The 22,652-nt window shown below is 46.1% G+C and overlaps 1 long non-coding RNA gene and 2 other non-coding genes across 4 annotated transcripts; all 3 read right to left on the bottom strand.

The window, feature by feature from the left end:
- Positions 1-6,186: 6,186 nt before the first annotated feature.
- LOC119363812 lies at positions 6,187-9,462 on the bottom strand. Of its 2 annotated transcripts, none has more exons than XR_005174453.1 (4): positions 8,897-9,462; positions 7,885-7,964; positions 6,638-6,808; positions 6,187-6,501 (listed from the first exon to the last, which is right to left on the bottom strand). It is a non-coding gene; the product is annotated as an uncharacterized LOC119363812 (long non-coding RNA). The 2 variants fall into 2 exon arrangements; XR_005174454.1 differs by having other exon boundaries at positions 7,885-8,021.
- Positions 7,464-7,574, bottom strand: LOC119266235. The gene has a single exon (XR_005131957.1). It is a non-coding gene; the product is annotated as a small nucleolar RNA Z118/Z121/Z120 (small nucleolar RNA).
- Positions 7,669-7,772, bottom strand: LOC119266234. Its single transcript, XR_005131956.1, has one exon. It is a non-coding gene; the product is annotated as a small nucleolar RNA Z118/Z121/Z120 (small nucleolar RNA).
- Positions 9,463-22,652: the final 13,190 nt, after the last annotated feature.

Here is a 22,652-nt window from a genome sequence, read left to right on the forward strand (position 1 = left end):
GCCGCCGCCACCTCGCCCCGCAGCCCCGTGCCGCCCCGCGCCGTAGCACGCCGCCGCCGTAGATCGGAGCCACCGCCGCCGTCGACCGGTTTGTTCCGGTTAACCGGTAAACCGTCAACCCGCCCCATTTTTTTCCGGTTTAGCCCGGTTCTTTTTTTTAGATCTGTTTTTTGTTAGGGTTTTACTATAACGAACGTCCGTTTGTTCGTTAGTTTTAATGAACAATATTCGTTAGATATGTTCTGTTAGCGAACGTTCGCGCCGTAGTATTTTTCTTTTTAGTTTATTTTCGGCCAGGGACCTATCCGCGAATAGTTTTATCGCGATTTAGCCCCTGATCTTTAAACTAGCATAACTTTTTACTCGTTTATCCAAATTAGATGAAACTAGCGCCTAAATCTTCGTATCATTCTGTTCTTTCCAGTTAACCAACTTAAACATAGTTTAAATACTGTAAAATTTGAGTTTAGTCCAGATTAGTAAACGATCTTGTTTCGTTCGTATTTTGAGTTTCGTTGCTCCATTTGAGTTGATTTTTTTATATCATAGCTAATCACTTGTACCTACTGTAAGATCTAATCCACATGATAATAATGTTGTTAGGTTTGACTTTTGTTAGTTTAAGCCGTTTGCTTGTTTCGTGTTCAATTTGGATCTTTTCTCGATTTTCTCGTTGTTTCGTTTGAGTGATTGCTTATGTATGCTACTATTTGTCTACGCTAGATTACCCTGAGTGCAAAGCCTGTTACTACGAATCTCTAGAGATTGCAGATCGTCAGCAAGGCAACTTACACTTTGATCATACTCCTTTATACCCACTTTTTACTATGCATTAGTTATGCCATCAAATATTTGCATGAGTAGGATTGGGAACATGTGGTTTTGGTTTTAGTGCTTGAGGTAGGAACCTAATACCTTTTGATCACCCCGGGAATATACGTTATGCTTATTTATTGCTTAGCCATGCTCGTAGACAGGGATTGGATCATGATATACACATGGAAGTTTGAGAGTTAATTAATCATGGATAACATTAAGGTGAAAACTTTAATATACATCTGGGTGGATAGGTTGAGGCACCTGGGGAACCCAGTGTTGCCTGATTTTGGAAATCCCGGAGTACCAGTGTGATTTTCGTATGGAATGCCACCCAGGCTCAAAGGGATCATAAGATTATTCATGCTAGAAACTGTCGTGTGCAACCACAAGCCATTATGGGCTCTTGCATAGTTTAGTAAGTTGCGTGAGCTCTTGAAGAGGTGGACTAGCAGATGTAGGGGAAAGTAGGTGTACCGGTTCGCCCGGAGTAGAGAGTTAATGTTTCAGAAAGACTACGTCTCGATCATCCGATCATGGATGCGGTCGAGTCTTGTGGGGAAAAGTGCGCAACCTCCGCAGAGTGTATAAACTAATCATGGTTAGCCGTTTCCCCGATTATGGACATCTTGAGTATCTAGTACTTGAATCTATTGATGTGATCTCATCATTTTACTTAATGAACTTGTTGGGTTAATGATGATACTTTTAATTGGGATTTGAGTTGGGGTTACCTTCTCAAATAAAGGGCAACATGGAAGTAGTTAAATGAATTTATTCCTTTGTTGTAGGGAAAAAATAGCTTTATGCAAAATCATAAACTTACAGCTTCCACCAGCCAAATATTGCATGTAGATATAATTCTTGCATTTCATTGCTTTACAGTGTAATTTTGCCAGCTTATTCAATGTGCTGACCTACATGGCTGCAACGTTTCATGTTGCAGACTACTCAGACGACAAATAAGGTGCGATAGGTCGTTGTTTTGCACACAACTATGCCGTTGGAGTTGATGGACTCAGTTACCTTCGAAGCTTCTGCAGTTATCTAGTTTAGATGGCCTTCAGCCATGCTATTTTTGTGTAATCATACTCTTTATGAGGACTCGATGTAATAAGTGTGTGATTGAAACTCTGTTATAATTCCTCGAGTACTGTGCGTGTCAGCATTATCGATCCAGGGATGACACTGATGCACAAAGACATGACCATTTGAGGTCTGGTCGCTACAGAAACTCTATTGTTGTAGGTATGTGATAACCCACAAGTATAGGGGATCAATTGTAGTCTCTTTCGATAAGTAAGAGTGTCGAACCCAACGAGGAGCTAAAGGTAGAACAAATATTCCCTCAAGTTCTATCAACCACCGATACAACTCTACGCACGGTTGATGTTCGCTTTACCTAGAACAAGTATGAAACTAGAAGTACTTTGTAGGTGTTGTTGGATAGGTTTGCAAGATAATAAAGAGCATGTAAATAAAAGCTAGGGTCTGTTTAGATAAAGAAGCAATAAAGTAAGTATAGCGAGTGTGGAAAGGTGGTGGTAGGATTTGCGGAATTGTCCCTAAGCAATTGACTACTTTACTAGACCGATAGCAAGTTTTATGTGGGAGAGGCATAAGCTAACATACTTTCTCTTCTTTGATCATATGCACTTATGATTGTAACTCTAGCAAGCATCCGCAACTACTAATGATTAGGTAGAACCCAACCATAGCATTAAAGCATCAAGTCCCCTTTATCCCATACGCCACAACCCCCTTACTCGGGTTTATGCTTCTGTCACTCAAGCAACCTGCTATAAGCGAATCATGAACATATTGCAACACCCTACAGCGGGGATCCCTCACGCTTGCGTGACATGGAGGGCACAATAGGACAGCAACATAACCACAAGCAAATTAAACCAATCATAGCAATTCATCAATCACCGGTAGGACAACGAAAATCTACTCAGACATCATAGGATGGCAGCACATCATTGGATAATAATATGAAGCATAAAGCACCATGTTTAAGTAGAGGGTACAACGTGTCACGGAAGAGTGGACCGCTGAATATAGATGTGGAAAGGTGATGGAGATGTTGGTGAAGATGGAGGAGGTGTTGGTGAAGATCGTGGTGATCATGATGGCCCCCGGCAGCGCTCCGGCGCCACCGGAAGCAAGGGGAAGAGAGCCCCCTTCTTCTTTTTCTTCTTCCTTGACCTTCTCCCTAGATGGGAGAAGGGTTTCCCCTCTGGTCCTTGGCTCCCATGGCGTGGGAGGCGCGAGAGCCCCTCTGAGATTGGATCTGTCTCTCTGTCTCTCTCTGTTTCTGTGTTCCCCGATTCTGCCCTGGCACCGTTTCTTTTATATCCGGAGATCCGTAACTCCGATTGGATTGAAACCTTCGCCTAGATATTTTTACAAAAATTAGCTTTCTTGCGGCCAAAGTAGAGCAGCAACCGCCTTACGGGGTGCCCACGAGGGTCAGGGGGTGCCTGCCCCCCTGGGAGGCGCCCCCTGCCTCGTGGCCCCCTCGGGTACTGTCTCGCGTTGTTTTTTCTTCCCAAAAATCATAAATATTCCAAAAATAATCTCTGTCCGTTTTTATCCCTTTTGGACTCCGTTTGATATTGGGTTTCTGCGAAACATAAAACATGCAACAAACTGGAACTGGCACTGGGCACTGGATCAATATGTTAGTCCCAAAAATAATATAAAAAGTTGCCAAAAGTATATGAAAGTTGTAGGGCATGGAACAATCAAAAATTATAGATACGACGGAGACGTATCAGTATGTTTGCATGTTTCACATAAAGTGGAAGAACTCTTTCATATGAAAAATGATGTAAAAGAGTTTGAGCAACATCTTTTTCAACAAACTATGACTAGTCCTGAAATTTGATTTAAAAAGATGATGGTAAAATAAACTTTTAACAAACTGATCTTGTTTTCCATGCTTGGATAAACTGCTAACATAGTATTCTTGAAAACACATTCATCGATCTAGTAACATGACAAGTTAGCAATGGGGATTATCCAGGCGGGTGTTGGACTCCCATCCCCGTCCCCATAGCCGCCTGCAAGGATAAAACGTTTCCCACTACCCGGTGTCTACTAATTTTAGAGCCCTCGTGTAAGGCCTTCACTGGTAAGGCGGGTAATGAGCACGGGTAATGCTATCTCATCCCCGTCTTGCACGCTAGGTAAGGTATTTGACCCACCACCTTCCCCATGTGCATTAAAGCTGGCACATCCATGTCCCCTAATAGAGTAATTACCCATGAGGACGCGGGTACCGGCTAACCATCGCCACCTTGACTAATATCTCCTTGTACGCAATTAAGGGTCGGCATCTCCTAAATTTAGTAAGCTCCCAGGAAATGGAGCATCTTGCTGAATCGGGCCTCTAGTTGTGGGTGGGACCCTTTCGCCGGCGTCGGTGTGTAATGCATGCTACCCGGGTTAGCCCATCTACTAGGAGCGTGTGGCTTGCATACATCCCTTTTTGTGCAACATGTTGTTGCTCGATATGGGAGTGGGAAAGGGTGGATAAATGATGCGGTGGCTGATTTTGTGACCGAGGCTACGTTGTGGTGAAATCTCGATCCATGATGTGTAGTGGAGGTGCTGGCGGCCACGACCTATTTTTCCTTCGTTCACGAGGCAAGCACCTATTTGCCCCCATTTTCAACTTTGCGACTATTCCTTCTTACTGGATGCGACGAGTACAGGGTACAGCGGCAACCCCTGGCTGGTCATGGCAACATTGTTGGCAACCTATGCCTCCATGGAACATAGGGCCTCACGGTGGGGGTTAGAGGTGGTCGATGACTGCTACGGCTGCCTGAAGGGACTAGGGTTACCTCACATCCACCACTGTTGACTCGCTCTCTACCCTTCCATGTCTCACTTCACCTCACCTCACCTCACCATCATGTGAAGACCGTTCTCTACCATGTCCATTGTCGGTGTCAAACCCGACGGATCTCGGGTAGGAGGTCCCGAACTGTGCATCTAAGGCTAATGGTAACAGGAGGCTGGGGACACGATGTTTACCCAGGTTCGGGCCCTCTCGATGGAGGTAGTACCCTACTTCCTGCTTGATTGATCTTGATGATATGAGTATTACAAGAGTTGATCTACCACGAGATCATAGAGGCTAAACCCTAGAAGCTAGCCTATGGACCTAACCCTCTGGTTTATATAGACACCGGAGGGGGCTAGGGTTACATAGAGTCGGTTACAGAGAAGGAGATCTATACATCCGAATCGCCAAGCTTGCCTTCCACGCAAAGGAGAGTCCCCTCCGGACACGGGACGAAGTCTTCGAGCTTGTGTCTTGATAGTCCAACAGTCCGACCAATGTATATAGTCTGGCTATCCGAATACCCCCAATCCAGGAATCCCTCAGTAGCCCCTGAACCAGGCTTCAATGACGCTGAGTCCGGCACGCAGATTGTCTTCGGCATTACAAGGCGGGTTCCATCTCCGAATACTCCAAGATAAATTTCGAACACATGAATCGTGTCCGGCTCTACAAAATAAATTCCACATACCACCGTAGAGAGCATAATATTCCACAAATATAATCTACCGACAGCTTTTTCTAGTGTGACATCACACCGTGGCCCGGTCATCACTCGAACCGTTTTTCTCAACCAGCTGCTGCACATATCACGAGGCGGTTTTATGGGCACGTCTTGTCGAAGCAGAGATCGTGTCCCCTTATCGCGGGATTCTCATCAATACGGGTGCGGGTAACCCAACCGCACCATCAATCATGGCGCTTGGAGAACGAGTGAGTTTTACCAGGCAAGTGGGGAGGTGCATGGTTCCTGCCGCCTTTATAAAGAGAAAAGGACCCCTCTTTCTCACCCACGCCTTCTTCTCATACTTTCCCTTTCGCTCGAGCTCTAGCACCCAAGCGTTCATCTTCTCCACCCAAAGAGGTCTTCCGGCAATGTCCGGATCCGGAGCAGGAGGAAAATGCACTACAAGAATCTGGTACTTTGCCATCAGCCATAGCGGACGGCAAAGGCTGGGATGGCGGACGGCAAATAGCTCCGGCAAAGACAGGGTCGGCAAAGGCCTTCTTTGCCGTCTGTTTTTTGCAGCGGACGGCAAAGAGGCCTTTGCCGTCAGTGGCAGACGGCAAAGGGCATGGCTCTTTGCCATCTGCTGGCAGACGACAAAGGGCATGGCTCTTTGCCATCTGTTGGTAGACGGCAAATGCTGCAGGCTCTTTACCATGTGTTGGCAGATGGCAAAGAGACCAAATAGGCATTAATTATGTTTCTTCTTATATCAATTCATTGTCACAGAAAATCAAACACAGATATATATATCCATGAACACATATCCAACACATGTTACCAATAGCCATGAACACATATCCAACACGTGTTACCAATAGTCATGAACACATATATATCCAACACATATCCATGAACACATATCCAACACATATTACAAGGAGACAAAGGAGAGAACCAATACCAAAGAGCCAAAGGAGAGAACCAGCACCACACTTGCACCTGGTATTTTTCTGCAATTAGGGAACTGCACCCACAAGCACAGGGGGCTAGTACCATTATAAACTGCTAAAAAAATCACTGATGCATCTTCACACAAAAAAATCCAGCTACTTGTGAGCCTAGCCTAATTAAATGGCCATCTCTTTTACTTCCATGATAGTGCCTGAAATGTCAGATATACAAGAAAGGAAATCATTTACTTGTTAATATTCTAAATGAAGAGCAGAACCTAGAATATTTTGCCTTTGCTAAAATAAATAAATTGAGAACGAAGATGATAGTTTCAAGTGACAACTCACCATTTCCCTTTGGTAGCACGCCAAGGAATCACTCTCTTGACTGTGACCTCCCGATCACATTCAGTTCCGCTCCCTGCAGGCACAAGAATTTTCTTTCTATTCCATTTCGCACCATATCTCAGCCATCATTCACCATGCATCTGGACAACTTCGGACCCAGCAAGGTTTTTTCTACAAAGATCAAAGTGTTAAGTATAAGTTGTTAGGAGAAAAAGTGAATTTTATGGCACGTGTACTCTTTTCCCACCACATGTAAATTTTAGGAGGAAAAGCCAGCTACAGCCATCAACCACAAAATACTAACCAATATCCACAAATATGAAAATATTGCAATGAATACATGTTGCACGCCACTGCAGCCTGCATCACTTCATTAAAAACGTCACCACTTTCATAGTAGCAAGATACAAGCACTTACGCTTATTCTAAATATAGGCAACAAGCATCCAACCAGCAGAATGGTGAAATGTCAGTTCATCGAAAACTGTTTGTTTGTTCAACAAGGAGAATATATCAAGGGAAAGGGTAAGAATCTAGATTTATTTTCTTTTATCTTGCATGCCTGCTACAAGTGTGAATCAAGCTATACATTCCAACTGAAATATGGATTTACATAATGTATAATTGTAAGTGCATAACATCCAAATGGACAGAACGGTAGCATAGATGGATATCTAAACTAAAATAAGCATGTTCAAGTCTTATCAAATAGAACAACCATAGGAGCATGATCATGTCCTAATACCCAATATTAAAGCATAGAGCAATGAATAGTAGAATTTAAACAGGAAATATGGTTTTCCAAAACATAAATTCAGATTTGTGCAGGTTGCCCAGACTATATGACCAGTTTAGGAATTACTATAATCAAGGAAGGAGACCTTTTTCAAGAGCCAGCGTACTCGGATATCGTCCTTATGATTCATCACAACAAACAATTAACTTAACGCAAAATTGTTAGCGATGCATATATTTTGCATATCAATGCAAGGGAACAAAAACAAAACTCTGTGATGGGGATCATGGAAGGTTCTTTGCTCATAATTTATGATCTGTTTAGGATTTATAATCAAAGAAGGGACCTTTTTTAAGAGCCGCCTTGCTATACTGACCTAGTGATTCATCACAGCAAACTATTCAGTTAACAAAAGATATCAGCTAAGCATGAACTTTGGAAACTTCTGTGCATCATACACTATAATCACTCCTTAGGTGGTAGAAAGGGGAAGGAATGAGAGGAGGGATACCTCGGCCGGGACCTCGTCTACGACCTGCAGCTCATTGGGAAGGGGTCAAAGCTGCTACTGCAAGCTCCCACTCCGCTTATCTGCCATCCAATGCAGATCCAACACATGAGATTGTCCACGAGCAAAACAGCTCACACCTATAGACTTAGCAAAAGCACGGTCAAGTATGCATGGTCAAATAGCCGAATGTTCTGTTGTAAGATGATGATATAAACCAACCATCCAGCAAAACATTTTCTTTCATGTCACAGTAATCTAAATAGTGAGAAGTCAAGACTCTGACAAGTTTGTAAGCAGAAAAGGCTTGCAATTAATGTATAATAGTAGAAACCATAGAAAATAAACTGCAGGTTGCTCTAAACTAAAATTGCTGACAAATAATGGCCAGGATACCTTATGGGTTAATAAATAGAAAAAACAATCATAACATATTGGATGGCCAAGAGCAACAAAAAAAAGAACATAAGATGCAGTTAAATTTCAGTGCATATACACTGTAAAGTTAATAGGTAGGGATCCAAGTTGCATGCTCAAGCTAGGTAACTACCAGAAATTACACCACTTAGTGTTGTAGCGTGGTCTTTCTTGTTTCCTCCTACATCTAGGTAACTACCAACATCCAGATCTAAGTCGTCATAGCATCACAGATATAATTGGCCTTTGACAACAGCTACTCAATCGTAACAAGTGAGGAGGGAGGGGAAGATGCCAAGAACTACTCTTTCTGCCCATGTTAATAACTGGCGTCTCTGTTTTACTTTCCTTAACATCAGAATTTTGATGATATTCATTTGCTTCTATTCAGGTCATACAAAAGCTAGTGTATCTATGTAGAATCATCATCTGATATTTAAGCATCTGATCCTAAAAATACGCATAATTCAAAGAACGAAACTGTTGTTCATAGTTGCTTCTGAATGTACACATATTCAGAGAAAGAAACAATGAGTTGTTACATCTAAGCTGACGAAAGACACATTAATTTAAGTATTTAACCAAATGAAGAGAATACCTGGAGGGCAGTTGGTGACCAGAATGCTATGCCGGCCACATGCGTGACTCCTAATCAGAGTGGTGTCGCCGCCCTGTAGGGGAGCTCAGGGCAGCGGCTTGAGGCTAGAGAGGGATGCGTCGGATGGGGATTTGGGGAAAGGATAGACGCCGCGCCCGTAGCAGCAGCTGCTCCCCGGCTCGTTGTCGTGCCCGCAGCAGCAGTAGCTCGGCGCAGGAGCAGCATCCCGACGTAGCTCCTCCCCAGCATGTCGCTGTGCCCGCAGCAGCAGCAGCTGGACGCCGATGGGGCCTCCTCGTGATGCACCACCACCAGTGCCTGGGCGTGGCTCTCCTGGGCGAGGAGAGAAATCGGTCGGTGGAGATGGTGAGCGGGGAGGTGACCTCGGGGAGGAGAGCTGGGCGGTGGGGAACGGCGAGGATCGCCGGAATCTGGTGGCGGCGTGGGGTGGAGAAAGGGGATCGAGGAGGATGAGAGAGATGGGATCCAACATGGGTGTGTGTGCGTGGGTTGGGCGTGGGTGTGTGTGCAGCGTGGGTGGGGCCCGGGGCTGTGTGGGTCGAGGGTCCGTGGGATCGATCCGCGGCATGCGCTTCTTCTTTGCCGTTCGCGGAAAAAGAACAGATGGCAGCCTCACCTCTTTGCTGTCTGCCAGCAGACGGCAAAGAGGTGAGGCTGGTGGGCTGTTACAGCGCTGGCGTCCACTGGACCCACCCATCTCTTTGCCATCTGCCAGCAGAGGGCAAAGATTCTTTGCCGTCTGCTGACGGACGGCAAAGAATTGGTTGATGGCAATCAGGTTCTTTACCGTGTGTCAGTTCTTTGCCGCCTGTTTTTTGTAAGCAGACAGTAAAGACCTTCTTTGCCATCCGCTAGCATACGACAAAGAGTTGGCTGATGGCAAATTCCCTGTTTCCAGTAGTGATGGATGGCCTCTACCCTCCAGGAGAAGGATATCAAAAAGCTTTGGGAGGCCGGGTACTTGGCCAAGAAAATCGTCCACCGTCTTCCGACGACGGGACAGATCGTCCCCACTCCAGAACCCCACGAGAGGGTTGTATTCCTTCCTCATTTTGTCCGCGGGCTAGGGTTTCCCCTTCACCCATTCGTTCGCGGCATCATGTATTATTATGGGATCGATTTTCACGACCTGTCCCCCAATTCCTTCCTCAATATCTCGATGTTTATTGTCGTGTGCGAGGCCTTTCTCCGCATCTCGCCACACTTCGGCTTATGATTGAAGATTTTCAATGTAAAGCCCAAGGTAGTAAACGACGAACACGTTGAGTGCGGAGGCGCCATGGTGAGCAAGATGCCCAAGGTCATATGGCCAACAGGCACTTTCAATGATTCCATCAAGGAGTGGCAGCAGCAGTGGTTTTATATCACTGAGCCGCGCAACAAAAAGTGGGCTGCTGCTCCCGCTTTCCGATCCGGAGCTCCCCTGCGGCTAACGTCCTGGCCCAAGAAGGGCCCGAACTGGTCTTCGTCCAACGAACTGTCGGTACTCCAGACACACGTCAAAGGTATGGAAGACAAGAACATCAAGATCGTCAATGTAGTCCAGGTGATGTTAGTTCGACGGATTCTTCCCTGTCAGAACCGGGCTTGCAATTTATGGGAGTACGACCCAGCCGAGCACCAGACCCTACGGGTGCTCTATGGTTCCTCACATGAGGACATCTGGAAGGTGCTCTTTAAGTACGGAAATCATGGCCGGACTCTGCCGAGGACCGCGGGTACAAACTGTCCCGCCCTGCAAGTCCAGTGAGTCATCGCCATGTCCGACAATTCATATGTCTCATTCGCATATCCTAAGGAAGATGCTTAATATGCTTCCCATAATTCTACTAGGGCTGGACGAGGAAGGCGGGGCGGATCCACTGTCCGGCCCCATTGCCGGAAGAACCGGCCGGCCCGCTTCTAACAAAGATGCTGGTCCCTACGCCTTACAAGGCACCAGAGAAGAAGGCCGAGAAGGAGGCCAAGGAGACTAGGGGCGGCCTTCGTCGCCGTGGTGCTTTGGACACAAAATTCGAAGACTCCAATGCCCATTCTTCCTCCGAAGAGGACGGGGAGGAGGAGGAAGATGAATCCTACGTAAAGGGAAGAAAGAAAAGGACGGCCTCCTCATCCTTGGAGGCCGAATCGCCTAAGAGGAAAAAAAACCTTCCAGAGGCATCCACCACTGCTGCCGATAGCAGCCCGGAGTGGGATCCCAGGGCCCAGCCCCTAGTGAACTCATGAGTACACGAAATCCGAATGTGCCTATGCTTCCAGGATTATTAAGGCATAATATTTTAATTTGCGCCATAATTTTGCAGTCCGGCGAGGTCCCGCACCGAACAATCCTCGTTGGAGGACTCATTGAGTTCGGATGCCATAGAGAGCGATACACCCCCGAAGGCCCCTTCCCCTAAACATAGGAATGACACCGAGGTGTCCTCCCAGAAGGACCCAGACTAGGGAGGCCAAACTTCAGGGGCCGGATATATGGGAGCGACGACTCCTATGAGCGTCGACGACGGGGGTGATCTTGAATTCGGCCCACAGCCGGAAACAGTCCCAGAGACCTTTAAGGCTCCAGAGTTAGGCAGGCAGCCTCCCTCGGCTGGTGGGGGCGTGCCTGCTCCGCTGACAACCTCTGTCCAACCAGAGGTGCAGGGCAGCTTATCGACAACGCTAAAAAGTGCTTCCATCGTCGATGAACATCGCAGCCTTATGGGTGCGGTGATTGAGAAGATTCTGTCCGCTGAAAGTGGACTGAATGAATCCTGCATCAGCCTTATAAAAGGCTTTGAGGTATGTTTTATGAGGTTTTGAAGATTGTCATAGTATGGATAGTAGCCCCTGATACACTGTTTGGCCAAAGAAAGAACCGGACAGAGGATCAAATTTCCGTTCGCAGAAGACTCAGTTGATGACATATATCTCTTCCTTGATAAGCAAGCGTCTGTAGCGACTGCCGCCTCTCATACTGCAGAAGTATTCGGACTGAAGCAGAGTCTGGAGCGGGCCAAAGAAGAACTTGGCCTAGTGAAGAAGCAGTTGGAGGATAACCGAGGTATGCAGAAACCTTGTTCCGTTCAGCACAAATGAATAAGTGTGCCTGATGAAAGTATTTGTATTGTGTGCTCTAGGGGCGATGGCCGAAATTAAGGCGCTTAAGAAGGCTGTGGCCGAAGCCGAAAGGAAGGCAGCCGCGGAGCAGGCTCTTCGCGAGAAACACGAGGCCAGGGTCATTGAAACTAAGCGAGAGCTTCAGAATGCCGTGAAGAAAAGCGAGACTTTGGAGCAGAGGTTATCAGGGAAAGAATCCGAACTCGCCCGAGCTCTCCAAACAGCAAATGATGCTCGGGAAGAATCCCAAGGGGCTCTGAAGTAAATTCAGGAGGCGAGGAAGATTGCGGCTGGTAAGGCTTTTGCTCATACAAAGTGGTCTTTATTTTGTGAAAGGAGAAAATCAAGTTGATAAATTGAATTCTAATTTCTCCAGGGGTGTTTGTGGAGCTGCCACGCAACATATCTGATGCCGCCCAATTCTATCGAGCCGACGAAAAGAAGACCGCGCAGAAGCTCTTCTGTTCGCAGTATTTGGCGCCGAATTATCCGGTGCCATTTACCGATCAGCTGAAGCAGCTGATTGAACTGCACAAGGCGGCCGAACTAGCCATGAAGGATTTGATTGTCCGGCTATGGCCTGCTGAGCCAATTCCAAGCAGTTATTTCGGGCTTGTGAAGCGGCTGGTGAGTGCCTTCCCTCGACTCGAAGTTGTCAAGCGGTCGGCCTGTATAGAGGGAGCGCGGATGGCCTTTGCCCGTGCAAAAGTGCACTAGGGAATGCTAGACGCGGAGAAGCTAATGACCGAGGGACCGTCGGAGGGGAAGGAGCACCGCAAACCCGAATTGTATTATGATGGTGTCCTGAAAGGAGCCCGCCTTGTGGCGGAGAAATGCACAAAGGACATTGTATTTCCATGAGTACGGTCGTGCTTGTCCTTTGTAATGCTAAACAAGTTCATTCCTATTGTTTATTGCCTGTTTATGTAAAAGTGTTTCATCCTGTGCGGCCATTTTGAAATATATTAATCCTGAGAGTTGGCCAGTCGTCGGCTTCTGCCCCCACGTAGGAAATACGAGGGTGTTCGGGATAAACCTGAGCACTCTTTCTCCCATTTTTGGGTCCTTGAACGAGGTGTTCAGCGTAACGAACCAGGCAATCAGACTATAGGGCTTTATCACTCTCACTTAGCCATAGGAGTTCGTCAAAAGTATGGTAGGCGCAGCCCCTGGTGTTCGGAAGACCGCACGAGGGGCTCTATAAGCACATGATCGGGAGAAAAACCGATCCATCGCATGCTGCATTGGTTATGGCATTATGCGGAATAAATCTTTAAAGATTTTACAACCTCTTGAACAGCTGACCAGCTCTCGCCGTATCATGACAGTTAGTTTTCGGCTTTCTCTACTGAGGTGCTCGTCCGGAAGAACCAGGACACAATCGCAGTAGTTCTCCCAGCGCTACCTTAGCCGATATAGCGGAACGTAAGGTACCAAAACATGGGAGCCGGGCAAACCCAACTATTGACCCAAGACATGATTCGGAGCTGGTGCATATAATGCTATAAGTTTGGGGTGCCGAATGACCGAGAAGGTGGTCGGACTTTAGTGCCATGTTATGGGTACAATGAATCCCCTGGCGTATTTAAGGCATGACACGATGTACGGATGCCGTTATGACGAAAGGTGCCAATAGGAAATGATAGCAGAGAAGCGTCATATAAATTTCGAGCAATACGTCTAGGCGGATGAGTAAAAGTAAGTTTATAAAAAGAAGTGTGACGGAGGAACCTGCTGAGATCAGGCGGGAAGGAGCTGTGTGCGGATCCGGAGTGTATCCGGATTGTCTTCGAGGGGAATATCTAGGGATTCCCTTGCGCGTCCAAGCTGATTCCCGGTCGCCAGTCCTATCCTACGCGAAAGCGACCCTACAAAGAGAATGCTAGAAACATTTGTGTGCCACGGAGCAGTTGAGCCACAGGATGTGGCCCTTCCCAATTTATGCCGAAGTGTTTAGTTGAGCCCTGGTCGAGCCGAGCTATCATGCCGTGAAGTAGTTCGGACTCCTTTATCAGTGTCCCTGAGTTTGGCTGTCGAATCAAGGTTCGATTGAAAGGCGCCACTCGCTGCTTTTGTCGTTAAAGTGGCGGTATACTCTTCGGCGCCGAGGTGGAGTTCGGCTATGCCCTTAATTGTGATCATGTCACGCGGGCCGGGCATTTTGAGCTTGCCATAGGCGTAGTGTGGTACCGGGCTTAATTGAGCCAACGCGGTTCGCCCCAGCGGTCGTGATGATTACTACAAAGAGGGATAATGTCGAAGACTAACTCTTCGGTACGGTAAATGTTTTGTGATCCGAAGACTACTTCCAGAGTGATGGAGCCTATACGACCGGCCTCCACACCTGGTATGACACCTTTAAAGGAGGTTTTAGTGGGTTTGATCATCGAGCGATCGATACCCATCTGGCGCACTATGTCCTGATACAGCAGGTTTTAGACTACTGCCTCCACCCATAAGGGCTCGCATGCGGTGGAACCCGCAAACTATTGGGTCGAGGATAAGTGCGGCTGAATTGCCCTGGTTGGTATTGGCCGGATGGTCTTTACGATCGAAAGTGATCGGTCGTATTTTTATACTGTGGGGCGACTTGCTCCGTTAAGTCGACGTCCCAAAAAGTGCACGTCCGTTCCCGTTTGGGGATGTGGATGGTGTTTATCATGTTCACCATTTTGATTTGCGGGGGAAATTGCTTTTGCCCTCTTTTGTTCGGTGATCTGTGCTCCTCATCGTCTTCACCGCTTGGAGATCCCTTCCCCTTGTTTTCGACGCCTGACCTGCCGGCTTGTTTCAAGACCCAGCATTCTCTGTTGGTATGATTGGATGCCGTTCCTGGGGTACCATGAATTTGGCATGGGCGGTCAAGTATGCGATCCAGGCCAGATGGGCCCAAATTATTCTTTTGAAGTGGCTTTTTCCACTGACTGGACTAAGAGCCACAGAATCCGGCATTGACTGTCATGTCTTTGGCGTCATTATTGTTTTGGTGACGCTTATGTTTGTTGCGTCGAGGTTTGCCGTTGCTACCTCTGGCCTCTGATGTACTAGGACTGTTTGATGTGTTGTTGCTACGAGCCAACCAGCTATCTTCGCCCGCACAAAATCGGGTCATGATTGTCGTGAGGGCTGCCATGGATTTTGGCTTCTCTTGGCCGAGGTGTCGGGCGAGCCACTCGTCACGAATGTTATGCTTAAAGGCCACTAGGGCCTCGGCATCCGGACAGTCGATGATTTGGTTCTTTTTAGTTAGGAACCGAGTCCAGAATTTCCTGGCTGACTCTCCAGGCTGTTGGGTTATGTGACTTAAGTCATCAGCGTCCGATGGTCGCACGTAAGTGCCCTGGAAGTTGTCAAGGAATGCGTCTTCCAGGTTCTCCCAACTGCCAATGGAGTTTGCCGGCAGGCTATTCAGCCAATGTCGAGCCGATCCCCTGAGCTTAAGTGGGAGATACTTGATGGCATGTAGATCGTCACCGTGGGCCATGTGAATGTGGAGAAGGAAATGTTTGATCCATACTGCGGGGTTGGTTGTACCTTCGTATGATTCAATGTTTACGGGTTTAAACCCTTCTAGGAATTCATGATCCATTACTTCGTTGGTGAAGCATAGGGGGTGTGCGGTGCCTCTATGCCGGGCTATGTCTCGATGCAGTTTGAATGAGTCTGGTCTGTTGTATTTGGCCCGACTGGACTTGTTTTTAGTGTATCCGGCATGACGATTATCTTCACGCATTGTGGCGCGCCCCCGCGATCCGTAGATAGATCTTGACTGTCCTGCTTTGTTTCCCAATACGTCTCGCAGGTCTTGCATGTAGCCCTTGGCCGTAGTATATTGGCGGCAGGGTGCGGGCTGGTGTTCGGGATGATGCGCTGCTTTGTCTCGACCATGAGGTGGCCGATCAGCCTCGTCCTGCGCTGGTAGGGTAGGCTCTAGTGCCCTCTCCTTGAGTTGAGGTAGCAACATGCTCTTTGGGTAACTTTTGGCTAGGCGCACGAGTCCGTATTCCTCGGCTGCCAGGACCTCAGTCCATCTATCTGTTAGCAGATTTTGATCAGTTTGAAGCTGCTGCTGTTTTTTCTTTAGGCTTTTTGCATTGGCTATAAGACAGTGCTTGAAGCGCTCCTTCTTGACGGGATCCTCAGGCACGACAAATTCAGCGTCGCCGAGGCTCACCTCGTCTTCGGAGAGAGGCATATAATTGTCGTCCTCCAAGTCTCCATCCGTTGCCTGTTTATCTGGGCTAGCTTGCCCATCCTCCTGCTTGGCCTGCTCGAAGTCAGGCTGGTCGGGATTGTACTCGTCTTCGGCACCATCCGGATTTCTATCGTCTCCTGTGCTGGTATTGCTATGGCGGGGCTTAGAGCGGCACCGATGACGTCCATGCTTTGATTGCTTCCCTGAGGGATTATCCTCTATTGCCTCATCGCCATTGTTTTCTTTGGGGGTATCCACCATATATATATCATATGATGAGGTGGCTGTCCAGCGCCCGGTGGGCGGTGGTTCGTGTTCTTCTCCTGCATCGTCGTCCATACCGTCGATGTCTTCAGAGTCGAAGTCGAGCATGTCGGTTAGGTCATCGACCGTGGCTATTAAGTGGGTGGTGGGTGGGTAACAAATTTCTTCATCGTCCGCTTCCCACTCGAGCCGGACATAGTTCGGCCAAGAGTCTCCTGATACAGAGAGAGACCTCAATGAATTTAGCACGTCACCCAAGGGTGAGTGCTGAAATATATCCGTGGAGGTAAACTCCATGATTGCTGCCCAATCGAATTCGATAGGCACGGATGCACGTGGTCCGGAACCTAAGACCGGAGACAAGTTCGGAGGCCCGGTGACACAGATTTCCTTAGAGGTGGAGTGTGTGTTTGGCTCCAACGTCGATGAGAGCGCGGCCTCCGTGGCGGGGTCCATCCACCCGTCCTCGGATAGCGCGATCTGCTCCAGATTAAAGGCTGGGGCAGCTGCAGGTGCGATTGTCCGAATACCATCCGAGTGTCAATCTAAGTCATGCCCGTCGTGGCTGTTCGGCGCTCCTGACGCAGGCCTGAATCCGTAAAATATCAAGTCCCCGCGGATGTCGGCCGTGTAGTTCAAATTTCCGAACCTGACCTGATGGCTAGGGGCGTAGCTGTCAATCTGCTCCAGATGGCCAAGCGAGTTGGCCCGCAGTGTGAAGCCGCCGAATACGAAGATTTGTCCGGGGAGGAAAACCTCGCCCTGGACCGTAGCATTGTTGATGATTGAAGGAGCCATCAAGCCTTATCATGACGACACATTGGAACTCTCAATGAAAGCACCAATGTCGGTGTCAAAACTGGCGGTTCTCGGGTAGGGGGTCCCGAACTGTGCGTCTAAGGCTAATGGTAACAGGAGGCTGGGGACACGATGTTTACCCAGGTTCGGGCCCTCTCGATGGAGGTAATACCCTACTTCCTGCTTGATTGATCTTCATGATATGAGTATTACAAGAGTTGATCTACCACGAGATCGTAGAGGCTAAACCCTAGAAGCTAGCCTATGATTATGATTGTTGTTCCTGTCCTACAGACCTAACCCTCCGGTTTATATAGACACCGGAGGGGGCTAGGGTTACATAGAATCGGTTACAGAGAAGGAGATCTATACATCCGAATCGCCAAGCTTGCCTTGCACGCAAAGGAGAGTCCCCTCCGGACATGGGACGAAGTCTTCAATCTTGTGTCTTCATAGTCCAACAGTCCGGCCAATGTATATAGTCCGGCTGTCCGAATACCCCCCAATCCAGGAATCCCTCACCCATCGCCCGTCATCCGTCCAGGACCACCCCCCATCCTTCATCTGTCGCCCATCATCTCTTAGCTCTGCCTCTGCCCATCGTTCCTCCACTCTCTTTCCTTTGTTGTGTTGTTTCTGGCTTGCTAGTATACCCACCACGTTATATGGCATATGCATGATGCATATTTCCTATGGTGGTATGTGTTGCGTGTTGCTTTCCCCAATTATTTGGTTTGAATCCATCGTGATTTTCTAGGTCCTTGGATATCGATGATTTACTACCAATTCAATTGGCATATAGATGCTTAAAGGCAATGACAAACTTCAGGTTAGAATTTTTTTGGTAAATATAAGTGCTTCTGATATCTATAGGTATGTGTAAGTTTGGTTTGGAGGGTGGCTTTGTTGTGTTGTTTCTATGCACTTGAGCAGATGGAATCCTCCAAAATTTCCGTACATTAAAAGAACTGGAGTACCAATCAAATGTAACAATAATTGTCCGATGGTACATTATATATCATATTAGCACATGCCAATTGATCTCTCAATCGTCTTTATAATGTTAGGAGGGAGGTATGGAAATTTTACATGTCATCTTCTTTTTATGCATGAAACACTCATCTAACTAGCATGCTAATTTCAGCATGCCATGCTACTTCCGGTGTTTTACCATGAGTTAAGATATAATATTGTTTTTATCATAAAGCTGGATTTATCAAATTATTTATCATTTATCCACTACTATTCTTCATATAGGAATCAATCAAATGCATCCTCGTTAAACATTCCTTGTTTAAAGACCTAAGTAAGATCCAGTGAAACCTGGGATGTCCCTAGCGATGGCGTGCCCCCACCATGCTGACCATCATGGCTTGTCGGCTGCCTCAAGTTTATTTTCACGACCAACTTCACCGATGGGGTGGTAAGCTATTGATATGTGGGTGGACCGGCACTTGGGTACTGCCCTAACTTGGACAAGCATCCCACTTATGATTAACCTCTATTGCAAGCATCTGCAACTACAAAAAGGAGTATTAATGTAAACCTAACCACAACATTAAACATATGGGCACATATGAACCCCTAGCGAAGCAACGCATAAACTAGGACTTAAGCTTCTCTCACTCTAGCAACCCATCATCTACTTATTACTTCCCTATGCCTTCCTCTAGGCCCAAATAATGGTGAAGTGTCATGTAGTCGACGTTCACATAACACCATTAGAGGAAAGACAACATACATCTCATCAAAATATTGAACGAATACCAAATTCACATGACTACTAATAGCAAGACTTCACCCATCTCCTCAGGAACTAAAGTAACTACTCACAAAGCATAATCATGTTCATAATCAGAGGTGTAATAATATGCATTAAGGATCTGAACATATGATCTTCCACCAAGTAAACCAATAAGTATCAACTACAAGGAGTAATCAACACTACTAGCAACCCACAGGTACCAATTTGTGGTTTTGGATACAAGATTGGATACAAGAGATGAACTAGGGTTTGAGAGGAGATGGTGCTGGTGAAGATGTTGATGGAGATTGACCCCCTCCCGATGAGAGGATCGTTGGTGATGACGTTGGTGATGATTTCCCCCTCCCGGAGGGAAGTGTCCCCAGCAGAACAGCTCCGCCAGAGCCCTAGATTGATTCCGCCAAGGTTCCGCCTCGTGGCGGCGGAGTTTCATCCCGTAAGCACGCCCTATAGGGGGGGGGCGCCCCTGTCTCCTGGATAGGGTGTGGGCCACCTGGCCTATTTCTTTCGCTCATAAATTCTTAATAAATCCAAAAGGTTGTTTCGTGGAGTTTCATGACTTTGGAGTTGTGCAGAATAGGTTTCCAACGTTTGCTCCTTGTCCAGCCAGAATTCCAGCTTCCGGCATTCCCCCTCTTCATGGTAAACCTTGTAAAATAAGAGAGAATAGCCATAAATATTGAGATATAAAGTGTAATGACAGCTCATAATGCAATAAATATTGATATAAAAGCATGATGCAAAATGGACGTATCAACTCCCCCAAGCTTAGACCTCGCTTGTCCCCAAGCGGAAACCGAGATCGAGAAATATGTCCACATGTTTAGAGATAGAGGTGTCGATAAAAAAATAAAATATGGACATCAGGGCATCATGATCATTCTAATAACAGCAACATATATAGATTTTGTCATATGATTTCTTATGCTCAAGTAATAAGCAATTCACAATGTCAAGTATGGTTCATAAACTTCATTGGGAACTAACAAACTATAATCTCAGTCATTGAAGCAATTGCAATTTATCGTAACATCAAAAAGAGTCAATAATAGAGCTTTTCAGCAAGCTCACATACTCAACTATCTCGTAGTCTCCTATAAGTGTTAACACTCACTCAATACTTGTGGTTATAGAGTTTCAGCCGGACACTGAGAAAGATAGGGGCTTATTGTGTTGCCTCCCAATGTATTCACCTTTAGATTATGTCAACAATAATAGCCTATGCCAACTTACATCCAATTGGATATATGTATCATGATCTTTCAAACAGGAGGAGCTTGCCAAAGGATAAAATGAAAAAGTGGGAAGGTGAGGATCACCTCGACTCAAGCATAAAGTAAAAGATAGGCCCTTCGCAGAGGGAAGCAGAGGTTGTCATGCGCGTTTAGGGTTGATGCACGAAATCTTAATGCAAAAGAACGTCACTTTATATTGCCCCTTGTATGTGGACCTTTATTATGCAATCCTTCGCTTTTATTACTTCCACAACAAGTTCGTACAAAGCTTATTTTCTCTGCACTAATAAGTCATACATATTTAGAGAGCAATTTTTATTGCTTGCACCGATGACAACTTACTTGAAGGATCTTACTTAATCCATAGGTAGGTATGGTGGACTCTCATGGCAAAACTGGGTTTGAGGATATTTGGAAGCACAAGTAGTATCTCTACTTGGTGCAAGGAATTGTGGCTAGCAAGAGGGGGAAAGGCAAGCTCAACATGTTTGGAAGGTCAATGACAATATACTTTAACTGAGATGTCGGAAAACATAAACCATTTGTTGTCTTCCTTGTCCAACATTAACTCTTTTAGCATGTCATACTTAATGAGTGCTTCACAATCATAAAAGATGTCCAAGATAATATATCTATATGTGAACCCCTCTTTCCTTATCACTTCCTATTAATTGCAACAATGACTAAGGCTACGTTCATCAACTCTCAACAATTTTTATGCCTCATACTTTCTATGTGTGAAGTTATCACTATTCATAAGATCAATATGAACTCTTTTGTTCTTTCTACTTTCTCAAGATCATAGCAACATAGCAAAGCCCTTGACTCAACACTAATCTTTATTATAGATAGCACACATAATCGCTTACATAAAGAGATCACTAAGCAAAACTCGAAACTACTTGATATCAAAACTTCAATCTACTAGATCAAGATACTACTAAAAGGATCGAACTAAATAAAGCGGTAAAGATAGGAGTGTGATGGTGATACGATACCGGTGCACCTCCCCCAAGCTTGGCGGTTTCCAAGGGGAGTGCCCATACCCATGTAATTATTTCCTCGGAGGTGATGGAGGTGGTGATGATGATGGTGGATAATCGCACATCGAGCGTAAAAGCTCCTCCAACTTGCGGATAATGCCCTTGAGCCCAGCAATATGATCCTTCAACAAAATATTCTCCTGTGTGAGATACTTGTTTTGTATGCGGGCTAACTCAATCATCTTGAAAGCTTCAAACTCTGTTGGAGTGAAAAGGTTAGGTAAAGGGTGAGGGATGTCTTCTTCTTTCACCACCGAAGCTTGAACCTCCATGGCCTTCTTGATCCCTTCACCCTTGTTGATCTCTTTCGGTTCCTCTCTTTTCAACTCTATCTTCAATAGCCAGGCATCCTTGTCTTCGTTGTTGTAGGAGGGAGAAGTCATGGTGCTCTAAATCTGCAACAGGAACAACTTGAAATGAAAACAGAGGATATTTGCGTGATACGGTGGTCAAAACCTTCGGGAGTATATATAATGAATTTTTACCGACCAAAATACGTAACATACAAGAAAACGGAGTCCGGGAGGCACACGAGGTGCCCACGAGACAGGGGGGCGCGCCCTACAGGGGGGCTCCCTCCTCTCTCGTGGGAGCCTCGTGTCCCTTTCAGACTACTTCTTTCTTTCTAAACTTCTTAAATAATCCAAAACTGATAAAAATTGCCGTTAGAGTTGTTTTGGAGTCGGTATACTTACCGCACCACGTACCTATGCCTTTTCGGAGTCTGGAACGTTCTGGAAAGTGTCTCTTATGTACTCCTCTAGGGTTATGGTTTCAATAATATTAGTTTCAACATTGATAGGATTACCTGAAATATAATGCTTAATTCTTTGACCATTAACCACCCTCGGATTTGTGCCTTCGAAGTTGTTAATTTTTATAGCACCGGAATGATAGACCTCCTCGATAACGTAGGGACCTTCCCATTTTGAGAGAAGTTTTCCTGCAAAAAATCTTAAACGAGAGTTGAATAATAACACATAATCTCCTACGTTAAACTCACTCTTTTGTACCCTCTTATCATGCGAGCGTTTGACTTTTTCTTTGAAGAGCTTGGCATTCTCATAAGCTTGGGTTCTCCATTCATCAAGTGAGCTAATATCAAACAACCTCTTCTCACCGGCAAGTTTGAAGTCATAATTGAGCTCTTTAATAGCCCAATATGCTTTATGTTCAAGTTCAAGAGGTAAATGACATGCTTTTCCATACACCATCTTATATGGAGACATACCCATAGGATTTTTGTATGCAGTTCTACAGGCCCATAATGCATCATCAAGTTTTTTGGACCAATTCTTTCTAGATCTATTCACAGTCTTTTGCAAAATTAATTTGA

This window comes from Triticum dicoccoides, chromosome 2B (genome assembly GCF_002162155.2).
Source record: "Triticum dicoccoides isolate Atlit2015 ecotype Zavitan chromosome 2B, WEW_v2.0, whole genome shotgun sequence".
In the NCBI taxonomy this organism is placed as follows: Eukaryota; Viridiplantae; Streptophyta; class Magnoliopsida; order Poales; family Poaceae; genus Triticum; species Triticum dicoccoides.